This window comes from Alexandromys fortis, unplaced genomic scaffold (genome assembly GCF_014885135.2).
Source record: "Alexandromys fortis isolate MF-2015 unplaced genomic scaffold, M_Fortis_MF-2015_v1.1 scaffold_30, whole genome shotgun sequence".
Classification (NCBI taxonomy): domain Eukaryota; kingdom Metazoa; phylum Chordata; class Mammalia; order Rodentia; family Cricetidae; genus Alexandromys; species Alexandromys fortis.
Genome location: NW_026067922.1, coordinates 7,495,630 through 7,506,891, shown reverse-complemented (window position 1 = coordinate 7,506,891; position 11,262 = coordinate 7,495,630). Strand labels below are relative to the sequence as shown.

Below are 11,262 nucleotides of genomic sequence, written 5' to 3'. Positions count from 1 at the left end.
CCTCCCTCCCTCCCTCCCTCCCTCCCTCCCTCCCTCCCTCCCTCCCCTCTTTCTTTCTTTCTTTCTTTCTTTCTTTCTTTCTTTCTTTCTTTCTTTCTTTCTTTCTTTCTTTCTTTCTTTCTTTCTTTCCTGAAACAGAAAAGAAAATGTAGCCTTGGCTGTCCTAGATCTCATTTTGTAGATCAGGCTGGCCTAAAACACTGCCTCTGCCTCTTGAGTGCTGGGATTAAAGGGGTGAGCCACCACTGCCCAGCTGGAGGCATTTTCTCAATTGAGGTTCCCTTATTTCAGAAGATACTAGCTTGTGTCAAGTTGACATAAAACCAGCCAGCACAGACGTCTTCCCCCTAAGAAAATGTGAAGCAGAGACCAATGACTGTCATGAGTGTGCTGCCCAGGTTCCAAATGTACGACATTTCCATTCCTAAGTTTCCTCTGTAATCCCACAGGCCGGAAGCCCTATATGAATCTCTGCGTTTCTATTTCCTGGTCACCTGGGAGTAAGAGGCTCCTGAAATAGCTTAGAAAGCATCATTCAGTGCAACTCAATTTAACTCAAGTCAACAGATGTTTGTAGACATTTCTAGAAGTTGGGGGCACTATGTGGTGGGAAACAATGAAAATCATAGCTAACATGCGTAAAAGACAAAATCAGATCTCAGTTGGGATGCAGATGTTGGTGTCTAGGGACCTTGACTCTGAGCCCTGCTCCGTAGCTTACTGTGTGACTTTGATCAGTAACTGAACTTTCCTTTTTTTTTTTTTTTCCAGGACAGAATTTCTCTGTGTAACAGCCCTGGCCATTCTGGGACTAGTTCTGTAGACCAGGCTGGCCTCAAACTCACAGAGATTCGCCTGACTCTATCTCCTGAGCTCTGAAGTTAAAGGTGTGTGCCACCACCTCTGCAGACAGTAGCTAAATTTTTTTGATATTTGTACATGGGAGGAGGAGAATCTGTTCCTGAAGGGCTGCTCTGAAGATGACTGCAGAGACATAAGATCAGCTATTTGAAAGTGTATGCAAGGCTACTGAGTTCCTTACAAAGATGGGGTGGTTTAGGGAACATGGTGGCATCGACTTCACTTCGGTGGGCATGGTGAAAGCCTCTTTCACTGACCATTATGTTTTGATTGTCTACTTGCTTGTATTAATAAAGGCCTAGACTATGATGGAGGTGCACCTTTAAGTGGGTCTGTGGAGGGGTCTCCAGAAAGGATTAATCTACCCTTGAGGGTAAGTGCACTTGGGGTCCCAGGGTGGGAAAAAAAAAAAGAGAAATAGGAAAAATCCCATTGAGCATCTGTATTGCCCCTACCCCACTGCCTTGATCCAGCCAGATGTGAGCAAGCAGCCTGATGCTCCTGCTCCCACAGGCTCCGGCTGTTCCTGCCATCATGATGGACTGTGTTCTCAGCCGCTGTGCCAGAAGAATGCATTCCTCTCTGCTGTTTGTTGGCAGGGATTTGGTTCTTCAGAGCAAGGAAAGAAATGGGTATACGCAATGCAAATATCTCTGCTACGATGTGTGAATAAATTCTTATGAAAATCATGTGTTTAAAACTTAATCTTCCGGACGGGAGAAGAGGCTCAGCGGTTAAGGGGCTGCTTTCCCAGAGGACCCGAGTTCAATTCCTAGCACCCACATGGCAGCTCACAACTGTCTGTAACTTCAGCTCCAGGGGATCTGACACCTTCACACTGAGTATATACAGGCAAAACACCAGTGCACATTAAATAAACAAATATCTACATAAAAAATAATCAGTTGTATTTTATGGGGTGGGGGCTCTGAGAAGTGATTAGGACTAGATATGGTCATGAAACGGAGATCCTCTGATGACATTAGTTTAACAAGAAAAGGGTAAGAAGGATGGGGATGTAGCTCAATTGGTAGCGTGTTTGCCCAGCATGAGCAAAGTCCTGGGTTTGATTCCAAACTCTACATGCAACAGGCATACTGACATGAGAGATGAAGAAGGCAGGAGGGTCAGAAGTTTGAGACCTTCTTTGGTGATGTGGCAAATTCCACACCAGCTTGGGATATAAGAAGTCCCTAACTCAAAATAAGATTTGTTTATTTTATGTGTATGATGTTGCAGGTATATATGCGCACTAGACATGTGTGTCTAGTCGTCACAGAGGTCAGAAGAAAGGACCGAATCTCCTGGAACCGGAGTTATCGATAGCTGGGAGTCACCATGTGGGTACTGAGAACAGAAGCCAAGTCCTCTGAACGAGCAACCCATGCTGTTAAGAGCTGAGCTATCGCTGGGCGGTGGTGGCGCATGCCTTTAATCCCAGCACTTGGGAGGCAGAGGCAGGCGGATCTCTGTGAGTTCGAGACCAGCCTGGTCTACAGAGCTGGTTCCAGGACAGGCTCCAAAGCCACAGAGAAACCCTGTCTCGAAAAACAAAACCAAAAACAAAAAACAAAAACAAAACCAAAAAACAAACAAACAAACAAACAAAAAAACAAACAAAAAAAGAGCTGAGCTATCTTTCCAGCCTCGATCACCGCTTTTAACCGAATACTCCATGTTGGTGGACAAATTAAAGAAGCACTCTTCTCCAGCCTTGGGGTTAAAAGGGAACAGAGACCAGCAGTGCTATGTATGGCTAGGAGGGGAAGGTTCGTGTGCCTCACCCCCTCCGGAGTTTTGGGTTGCTTGGACTGATGTCAGAATGAACTGTAAACAATGAAGAGAGAGGAAGTGAGGGACATCTTCTATCAAACGGCTGGAAAGCCCTGGAACTGCTGCAACTGCTTTCTGGGATGCAACTTCCCCAGTGTGGGGGTGATAGGGCCCCCCGGATCTCACATCATTCCTGGGATAAGCCTGCCTGGGGTACTGCAAAGAAATCCAACTAGAACAGCAGGCCTGAGAGAGGCTGCATTCTTTTCAAGGTCTACTTAGTTCAGTTGATATCACAAAGACTTCTAATGAGGAGACCGAGTTTTGGAACTCTTAGGAACTCGCCGCTATCAGCTAGTTAATCATTAGGTCAACTTGTACCTCTTGATGGCTGGGCTGACTGTGTAGATGGCAAGCTGACATTTTTGCTATTGCAGAATGAATTAGAGGTGGACCTGCTGCCCACCAAGGTGGATTCAGGCTTTCTTACATGTTGTCCTAGGGTTTTGTTTACCTGGAAACCTTGGCGTAGTGATATTTTGTTTGGGATCTAACAAATAAAGCTTGCCTGAAGATCAGAGGGCAGAGCTAAATCGCTAGTTAGTCACAGAGGCCAGGTGGTGGTGGCACACACTTTTAATCCCAGCACTCAGAAGACAGAGGCAGATGGATCTCTGTGAGTTCAAGGCCACCCTGGGCTACACGAGATTGAATCTATTTTTGTGTGAGTTCACACAAAGGTGATCCTAGCACTTGGGATCACATGCCTTTATTTCCAACACTACTAGGGAGGTAGAGACAAGGAGTGATATGGCTGGGCAGAGAGAGAAATAGGAGCTCAGATGCAATTTGAGGATTCAGTCTTAGATCCAGTCTGAGGATTCAGTCTAAGATGCAGTCTGAGGTTTCACAGAGACAGGATCACTGTTTTGGTCTCAGCATTGGCAGAGGTAGGAACTCTTTAGTGGCTGGCTGCTCTGCTTCTCTGATCTTTCAGCTTTCACTCCCTAATATCTGACTCTGGGTTTTATTATTAAGAACAGTTAGAATTCATGCTACACCTTGGACCCACATTTTCTTCTTTACTTCGTGCATAATAGGGGCTTAGGCTGTAATACAAAGCTCAGTTGTGACCATCTCAGTGTAACCATCTCAGTCCCAGCAGCTTTGGGGTGGAGCTCAATAGCAGAGTGCTTGTCTAGCAGGCAGAAGGTCCTAATATGACTCTTAGCAGGAAACTAAGACAACACCTGGAAGCTAAGGGCCAGAAAAGGAAGAAGGGAATGTATTTCCCAAAGCTAGCCTTCTGGCTGAGCAGATGGCTCTGTGGGTAAAGTGCTTGCCATGCAAGATCAATGACCTGACTTTAATCCCTAGAACCTGTGTGAAGAAAAGCTGGGCTTGGTAGCACAGGCCTGTGATCTTAACACTGAAGGGGGCTGCGAGGAACAGGAAGACCCATGGGACTCGCTGGCCAACCAATCTAATCTCCCTAATCTGTGGGTAGTAGGCCAATGGGAGGCTCTGTTTAAAAAAGACAACATGTGAGGTTGACCTCTGGTCTCCACAGGCATGCACACACAAACATGTACACACCACCATCATATATAGGCATGCACTCGCTTGTGCGCACAAACACACACACACATACACACACCCTCAGTGAGTACTGTGCTCTTGAGAAGTCTATGCGATTAGGGGCAGGACACCTCCTTAACAGCTGGTATGTTGCAGAGATTGATATATGTCATCTTTATAAGGACCTCTGTAAGTCAGGATGACTATACTTTTTACATACAAAAAACAAAAACCAGGATGTGATGAAGTTGTTTATTCGTTTGTTTGTTTTGTTTTTGTATGACATTCTCCAGCTCCTGGCTTTGTTCTTTCTACCCCACAAGACTCATTGAAGTGGAAGGTACAGGGCAGGAGGCTGGAAAATGAAGCCCTGTTCAAGACTGGTGCTTCCTGCTTGAGCTCATGGACGCTCCAGGAAGCCCAGTTTGGGAGTGGGCACACATGGTGATTTCTAGTGTGCACCATTCACGCCCTTGGCATCGCTATAGGTCAATGGATTTTTCTTGGTTAGAAATCAGGATATAGCAGGGCAGTGCTTTAATCCAAGCACTCGGGAGCTATGTCTCTATGAGTTTGAGGCCAACCTGGTCTACAGAGCAAGTTCCGGGACAGCCATGGCTACACAGAGAAATTCTATCCTGAAAAAGTCAAAACAACCAAAAAAAAAAAAAAAAAAAGCCAAACAAACAAAAAACCAGAAACCCCAAAAACAAAATAAAAATTTTTTTAAAGGAGAGAAATTAGAATTTAACAGCTTCAAACATCTGCACATCTGGACAAACTAAGATGGAAAGTCTTCAGCTATATGCGATGCTCCATATGCAAAGCTAGAGGGAAATGTCTCTTTCTCCTTCTCCCCCTCCTTTCTCTCGCTTCTCCCCCCCTTACCCCCCTCTTTCTTCCCCGTTCTTTTCTTTAAGTGGGTGTATTTGGTCATTACACCTGGTTAGAAGCCCGCGTTGGTTAGGCGTCTTTGGGTTGGAGCAGAAATTGCCTGTTAGTTGTGGACCGCGTCCAAGTCCCTGAACAGCCTGTGAGGAGATCTCCATATAAATGGTGCCTGCAGGACCTCCCTTTGAATGCCTGCTTGGTCTTGGGGGTTTGACATGGAGCCAGTTTGAGGGCGTTCCAGGAATTTCCCAGAGGGCCTCCCTCTCAGAAACTTCAAAGGAAGCCCAGAGCTCCAGCATCCCTTCCCTGGGGACTTCTGCCATTGAGAAGGAGGGAGAAAACCTGACTTCCAGGTTTCTGACACCTTTGTCCCCGTGGTGCTTTGAAAGTGCCCAGACCTGGTTGTTACCTCCTTCACTGGAGCCAGGACTCAGAACCATCAATGAACCAGGGCTGTGTTTAATTTTTAATACGCAGATGGCCAAAGTGTTTCCTGGGGTCTACACAGTTACTAATAATACCTTTAAAGAATTGAAATTAAATAATAATATCAATACTTTTGAATCTTGAATGTATAAGAATTTCTGTAGGGTCTGAGCTCTGACTTTTCATATACATACACATATGTGCACACAAACACACACAGACACATAAAACACCCACACACAGAGACACACACATGAATTTCTTTAACTTACTGATGCTGTTCGAACGCTCTGCAGCGCAGAAGTGAACTCTGGGATGTGATGTGCGAACTACAACAGTCACAAAACCTCAAAAAACAATGGTGAGAAACAAAGATGCCTTGGCAGAGTGAGGTGGTACGGGTGGCCTTAGCAGAGGCAGCTGGAGTTGGAGTCGTCTTCCCCTTGAACCGATATCCTGCATCCCTTCCAGCTGGGCCAGCACTAGGCTGCAATGAAAATAAGGAAGAAAATGCTTCAAAGAGCACATGGTGGGTTTTATTTGATTCTAATTCTTAAACGCTAGCAACCTCTGCTCTGTATGATCTGTTTGTATGTGCGGACACAGTCGTCTGTGCCTGGTGCATGGGCACTGTGTGTGGAGGCCCGAGGGATTTGATCTCAGGTGTTCTTCTTTAAAGATGGTTTCTCCTTGGCCTGGAACTTGTTAAGTAGGCTAGATCTGTCTATCTGTGTCTCCCGATGCTGGGATTACAGGTACACGGAACACAGATGGCTTTTTCTGTGTGGACCTTGGGGACCAAACTCAGGCCCTCGTGCTTGCAAGGTGAGTGTTTTACTGACTGAGTCAGCTCCATATCCCCTGCCACCTGCCTTTTTATTTTTTATTTTATTTTTCATTTTAAATGAACTCTTTCTGAATTGAGAGCATGTTTCATGGTTTTACTAGCTGTTTTATTTTTTCAGTGCTAGGAACTGAACCCAGGGCCTTGCACATGGTAGGTAAACACTCTTCACTGAGCTGTATCCTTAAACCTTAGGTATCCTAAAAGCTTCTGCACTAGGTGACGGAGGTCAGAGAGGTACAGTCACCACCCAGGTCCATGGAGCCCCTGGTATCGACCCTGAAGGACACCTCTTTCAATAGGAAGTCCCCTGCTTTTGCTTTGTTTTGACTAGGCAGAAAAGAAGGTCTTCGTTCTCTAATGTCACCATGGTGATGTATGACAACTTTCCTCTGCCCTTGAACCCCTGTTTCCACATCCATAAGGTGACATCAAGAGCCTGAAGGTCACCAGGATGCTCTCTCACTCTGGTCTTTTAGGATTCTGGTTCAAGTTTGCCAGCAGGCAGCTTTAGAAGGTGCGTGCTCAATTTGACAATCTAAGTTTCTCTTTGGATGGAATTGGTTTCTTCCCCACCACAAGTGTGTGAAACACTTCCCTTAAACTTAGTTATAGGTAGGTGTCATACTGTGTTTGAGTTTTCCTTAGCATGGGGAATAGAATGTGTTTGTGTGCATGCTTACATGTGTGCCTGCATGCATGCGCATGTATCCTGAAGAACCCAAAGCTCATGGGATGCTCTTTGAACTGAAAATCCATGAGAAGATGTGAGTGAGCCTCTTGATAACCTCTCCCACTGTAGTTAAATTGGCAATGAAAATGAACGAGCAGTCAAAATAGCTTAGCGACTCTCTCTTTGATAAGCGCACATCCATAATCTATCTTTCTTTTTGAGAGTCTTTTTCTCTTGTGCCTAAAATCTATATAAAAATCTCTCTTAAGAAACATGATTTTTTTTTTAAAGTAAAATATTTTCAGAGGCAGTGTTGGGGATGGAGCACAGTCGTGGAAGGCTCGCCTGGCTCCCAGGAAGTGCTGGATTCTGCTTCCCCTTACCGCAAAAACTGGCCATTGTGGCACATGCCTGTCACTCCAGCACCCTGGTGGGGAGGTCGGGAGGATCAGAAGGTTAATGCCTTCTTGAAACGTCTTGCGTATGGGATTACACAAACTCCAGTCGCATGCGGAATCTGTGGGGTACGGGACCCTGTTTTTCCAATATCATCCATGGCGATGATAACAACCCAACACAGAGACTCTAGAAGAATGACCAAGATGTGGGCTCCACACAGACAACAGAGAATGAGACAATTCATTGATGCTGATGAAACCAAAAAACACACGCACTGGGCCAAAGGAAGAGAATGAGGAGGAGGAGGAGGAGGAGGAGGATGATGATGATGATGATGACAGTAACAATGAAGTCTATTGAACATCTGTCTACTGGTTTTACTGGCTTTAAGCTCTTCGAATATGTTACTTCACATAATGGCCATGGAACCCCAAAGAATATAATGTTTCTATCCCCGTTTTATAGATGAAGAAACTGAGGCCAGTGATGTTAAATAACTCTCAGGGGTCATACAGCCAGAAGACTTAGGCTTGAAACACATGTCTGCCTGAGTGGCGGTTGGTGGATCTAGTTCATCTCCACAAACAGCCTTCCTAGGGAGTTACTTCTGCTCCCACGTGATATGTCAAGAAACCTGAGACTTAGAGAGGCTTCTCTAGAATCTCTAGAAGCGGAGATTCTCAGCTGAGCTTGGTGGTATATAACCTGTAATCCCAGCATTCAGGAGCCTGAGGAGGAAAGATCTATGGGATACTGGGATACTGTCTCTGAAAAGCAAGTAAGGAAAAGCAGAGAATTCCATATGACTTGCGGAAGACACCAGGTGTGCAGGTTGGCACAAGCTCAGGTCATCTAAGAAGAGAAACTCAATGGGAAAATGTCCCTATCAGATGGTCAGATAGGCAGCCGCTGGGGTGTTTTATTTGATTAATGATTGATGAGGGAGGGACCAGTCCACCATGGGTGACCCAATGTCTAGGCTGCTCGTCCTGGGTTGTATAAGAAAGGGAAGCTGAAGAAACCAGGGGAAGCAAACCAATAAGCAGCATTTCCCACTGTCTCTTCTTCGGTTCCTGTCTTCATTTTCCTATCTTGAGTTCCTGCCCTGACTTCCCTTTGGGATGGACTGGAAGCTATAAGATGAAGTAACCCATCACACACACAACACACACACACACACACACACAAGAGTGAGAGAGGAGCAAGAGAGCCATGCCAGGCATATGAACAAAAGCATCCTTGCTGAGACTTAGAATCTTCTTTTTTAAAGATTTATTTACTTATTAATTATTTATTTTTATGTGCTTTGGTGCCTCACCCGTCTGGCTGTGTGAGGGTGTTAAATTTCCCTAGCACTGGAGTTACGAACAGTTGTGAATCACCCTGTAGGTACTGGGAATCTAACCCTGGTTCTCTGAAAGAGCAGCCAGGGCTCTTAATTGCTGAACCATTTTTCCAACCCTAGTTGTAGGCTCTTTAAGGAGCAGAGAAATCCCAGTGACTGGCCCTAGAACAGGAGAGCAGACTCCCCTAGATCCCAAGCTCTCTCCTGAAAACCATAGCAATGGCTGCAGAAATGAGAACGATGCGGATGTTTGGCTTCTGCAACTGTCCTTCTGTCACTAAACCAGCATTTCAGGGAGCTTAAACGCGGAAGGAGAGAAGAGGAAGGTTAACAGATTTTACGAAGCAGAATCTGTTATCGGTGCTTCTCCCCACAGTGGGGGTTCGCTGCTCCTCCTCTGTCACAATATCCTCGTTATGATGACAACGCACTAATACAATTATTAAAATCATGATTACCATTGTTTACCAATTTACACAAGTGCTTCCGCAACCGCAAGGTTCTCATTGCTGTAGACAGAAGGGGCTTCCGTTAATGAGCGCTGATTTGGGTCCCGTCAGCTGACGCTTTGATGTGTTAATTGCGAATCATTCTAATCTTATTATTAAAGAACAACTTCGGGCGGGTGGGGAGCCCGCCTGGAAATACCGCATGTACTGGAAATTGATCTGACACCGTGGGTTTGGAGCACTCGTGTAATCTCCACTTCTCCAGCTGTTTATTAAGCAGCTACTGTGTTCTCTGCACCTCGGCTGGCTTAGGGGACGGAGAAGATACCGCAAACGTGTCACCGCTATCAGATCTCAGTGTCTAGCCGAGCGTATGAGAGGAACAGGGAGCAGGATTTGAAGTCAGACATGACTGCGTGTTCTGTGGGACCTCGAGCGGATTACTGTCTGCCATTCAGCTGCAGTTTTGTTATCAACTAGAGATAGTAATAGAGGCAGGATAACAAGAGTTTACACACTCAGACTCTGGAAACAGATAGGGTTCTGGCAGCTCTCAGCTGTTTGGATCCCAGACGTGGGATTTAGCCTCTCTGCACCTCAGGTCCTTATGTAGAAATGAGGATAGTGGATCATTCCTGTCTCATGAAATTGCTGTGACAATTATCTGAGTTAATGGTATAAAGAGCTAAGAAGGGGACCTGGTAAAAACTAAAGGTTTGGGGGCTGTGGTGGAGACAGCTTAGTCAGCAGTCACAGTATGAGGATCTGGGTGTGGGTCCCTAGCATGTGGAGAAATGAAGTGGCTCAGCAAACAAAGGTCCTTGCTGGCAAGCCTGACAATCTGATTTCAAGCCCCGTCCCCCATGGTAAAAGATGAGCCCTAACTTCTTTAAGTTGCCCTTTAATCATGACATGTATATACCCACCCCTCTATAAACACAGCATAAGTAAATAATTGTAATGAGAATAATAAGGAAAAAGCCAGGAGACGTGACGTGTGTCTATAATCCCAGAGCCAGGGAGGCAGAGGCAGGGGAAGCCCTGAAACTTCCTGCTCAGCCAGTCCAGCTGAATCAGTGACCTCCAGGGTCAGGGAGAGGTCCTAATTTCAAAACTTGAGGTGGGGATAAGGTAGTGGTGGAACGCACCTTTAATTCCAGCACAGTGGCTGGTGGATCTCTGAGTTCAAGGCCAGCCTGGTCTACAGAGCAAGTTTCATCTACACAGATGAATCCCTGGCTTGAAAAAACAAAAACAAACAAACAAAAACCAAAGCAAATAAAAATAGCCAAACATAAGGTGGAAAGTAATTGAAGACATGAGATATCAACCTTTAGTTTCCACACTTGCACATGTGTATCTGTACATACATGTACACACATACATAGTGAAAAAGTCAAAAGCTTGATAAATAAGCAGAACCTATTTCACAGTACTGCTTACAATGTTTAATGGAATAGTGCACAAGGTTACCTACTACAGAACTATGCATACAACATTCAACTAATACCCTGTGTCTAGTCTTACCTTTCAAACCTTGTAGCCAGGAACATGAACTCATGTTTCAACCTTCAAAAAACAAAACCTTGTGCTTCTTGTGGTGGCACACATCTGTGACTCCATCCTTCAGAAGGGTGAGTCAGCCTGGACTGCATTGGTGATCCTGCTCAAACAGACAGACAGACAGACAGATAAAGAAGTAAACAAAAAAACAGATAAGTAAATAAATGAGCAAATAAATAAATAGGTAAAAATGAATAAATAAGCAAACACATAAAAAGCAGAGTAGCAAAAGCACCCCATTTCATAACCCTAGCATTCAAGTCAAGATGAGAATCAAGTGTCTACAGAGTGTCAGGTTCCAGCAGGCCCGGCCAGAGATAGTCTCGCAGTGGAGCTCTTATTAATCTTGAGAGTTGTCTTCTCAACTCCATTCAGCTGAACCTTGGACAAATCATTACTGGCACCTTTTTTTGTTCGTTTGCTTGGTTGGTTTGGTTTGGTTTGGTTTTAGTACAGAGGG

The 11,262-nt window shown here is 45.2% G+C and overlaps 2 long non-coding RNA genes across 2 annotated transcripts in view; one reads left to right on the top strand and one right to left on the bottom strand.

Moving 5' to 3' along the window:
• Positions 1-2,416, top strand: part of LOC126501248 (uncharacterized) — a 32,231-nt gene extending 29,815 nt beyond the window's left edge. Inside the window, exon 3 of the long non-coding RNA XR_007591598.1 lies at positions 772-2,416. This is a non-coding gene — a long non-coding RNA (uncharacterized lncRNA). The remainder of the gene's footprint in view (positions 1-771) is intronic.
• LOC126501247 (uncharacterized) overlaps positions 1-10,904 on the bottom strand; it is a 17,497-nt gene extending 6,593 nt beyond the window's left edge. Inside the window, exons 1-2 of the long non-coding RNA XR_007591597.1 lie at positions 10,767-10,904; positions 5,802-6,016 (exon numbers count right to left, since the gene is read on the bottom strand). This is a non-coding gene — a long non-coding RNA (uncharacterized lncRNA). The remainder of the gene's footprint in view (positions 1-5,801; positions 6,017-10,766) is intronic.
• Between the last annotated feature and the right edge of the window lie 358 nt (positions 10,905-11,262).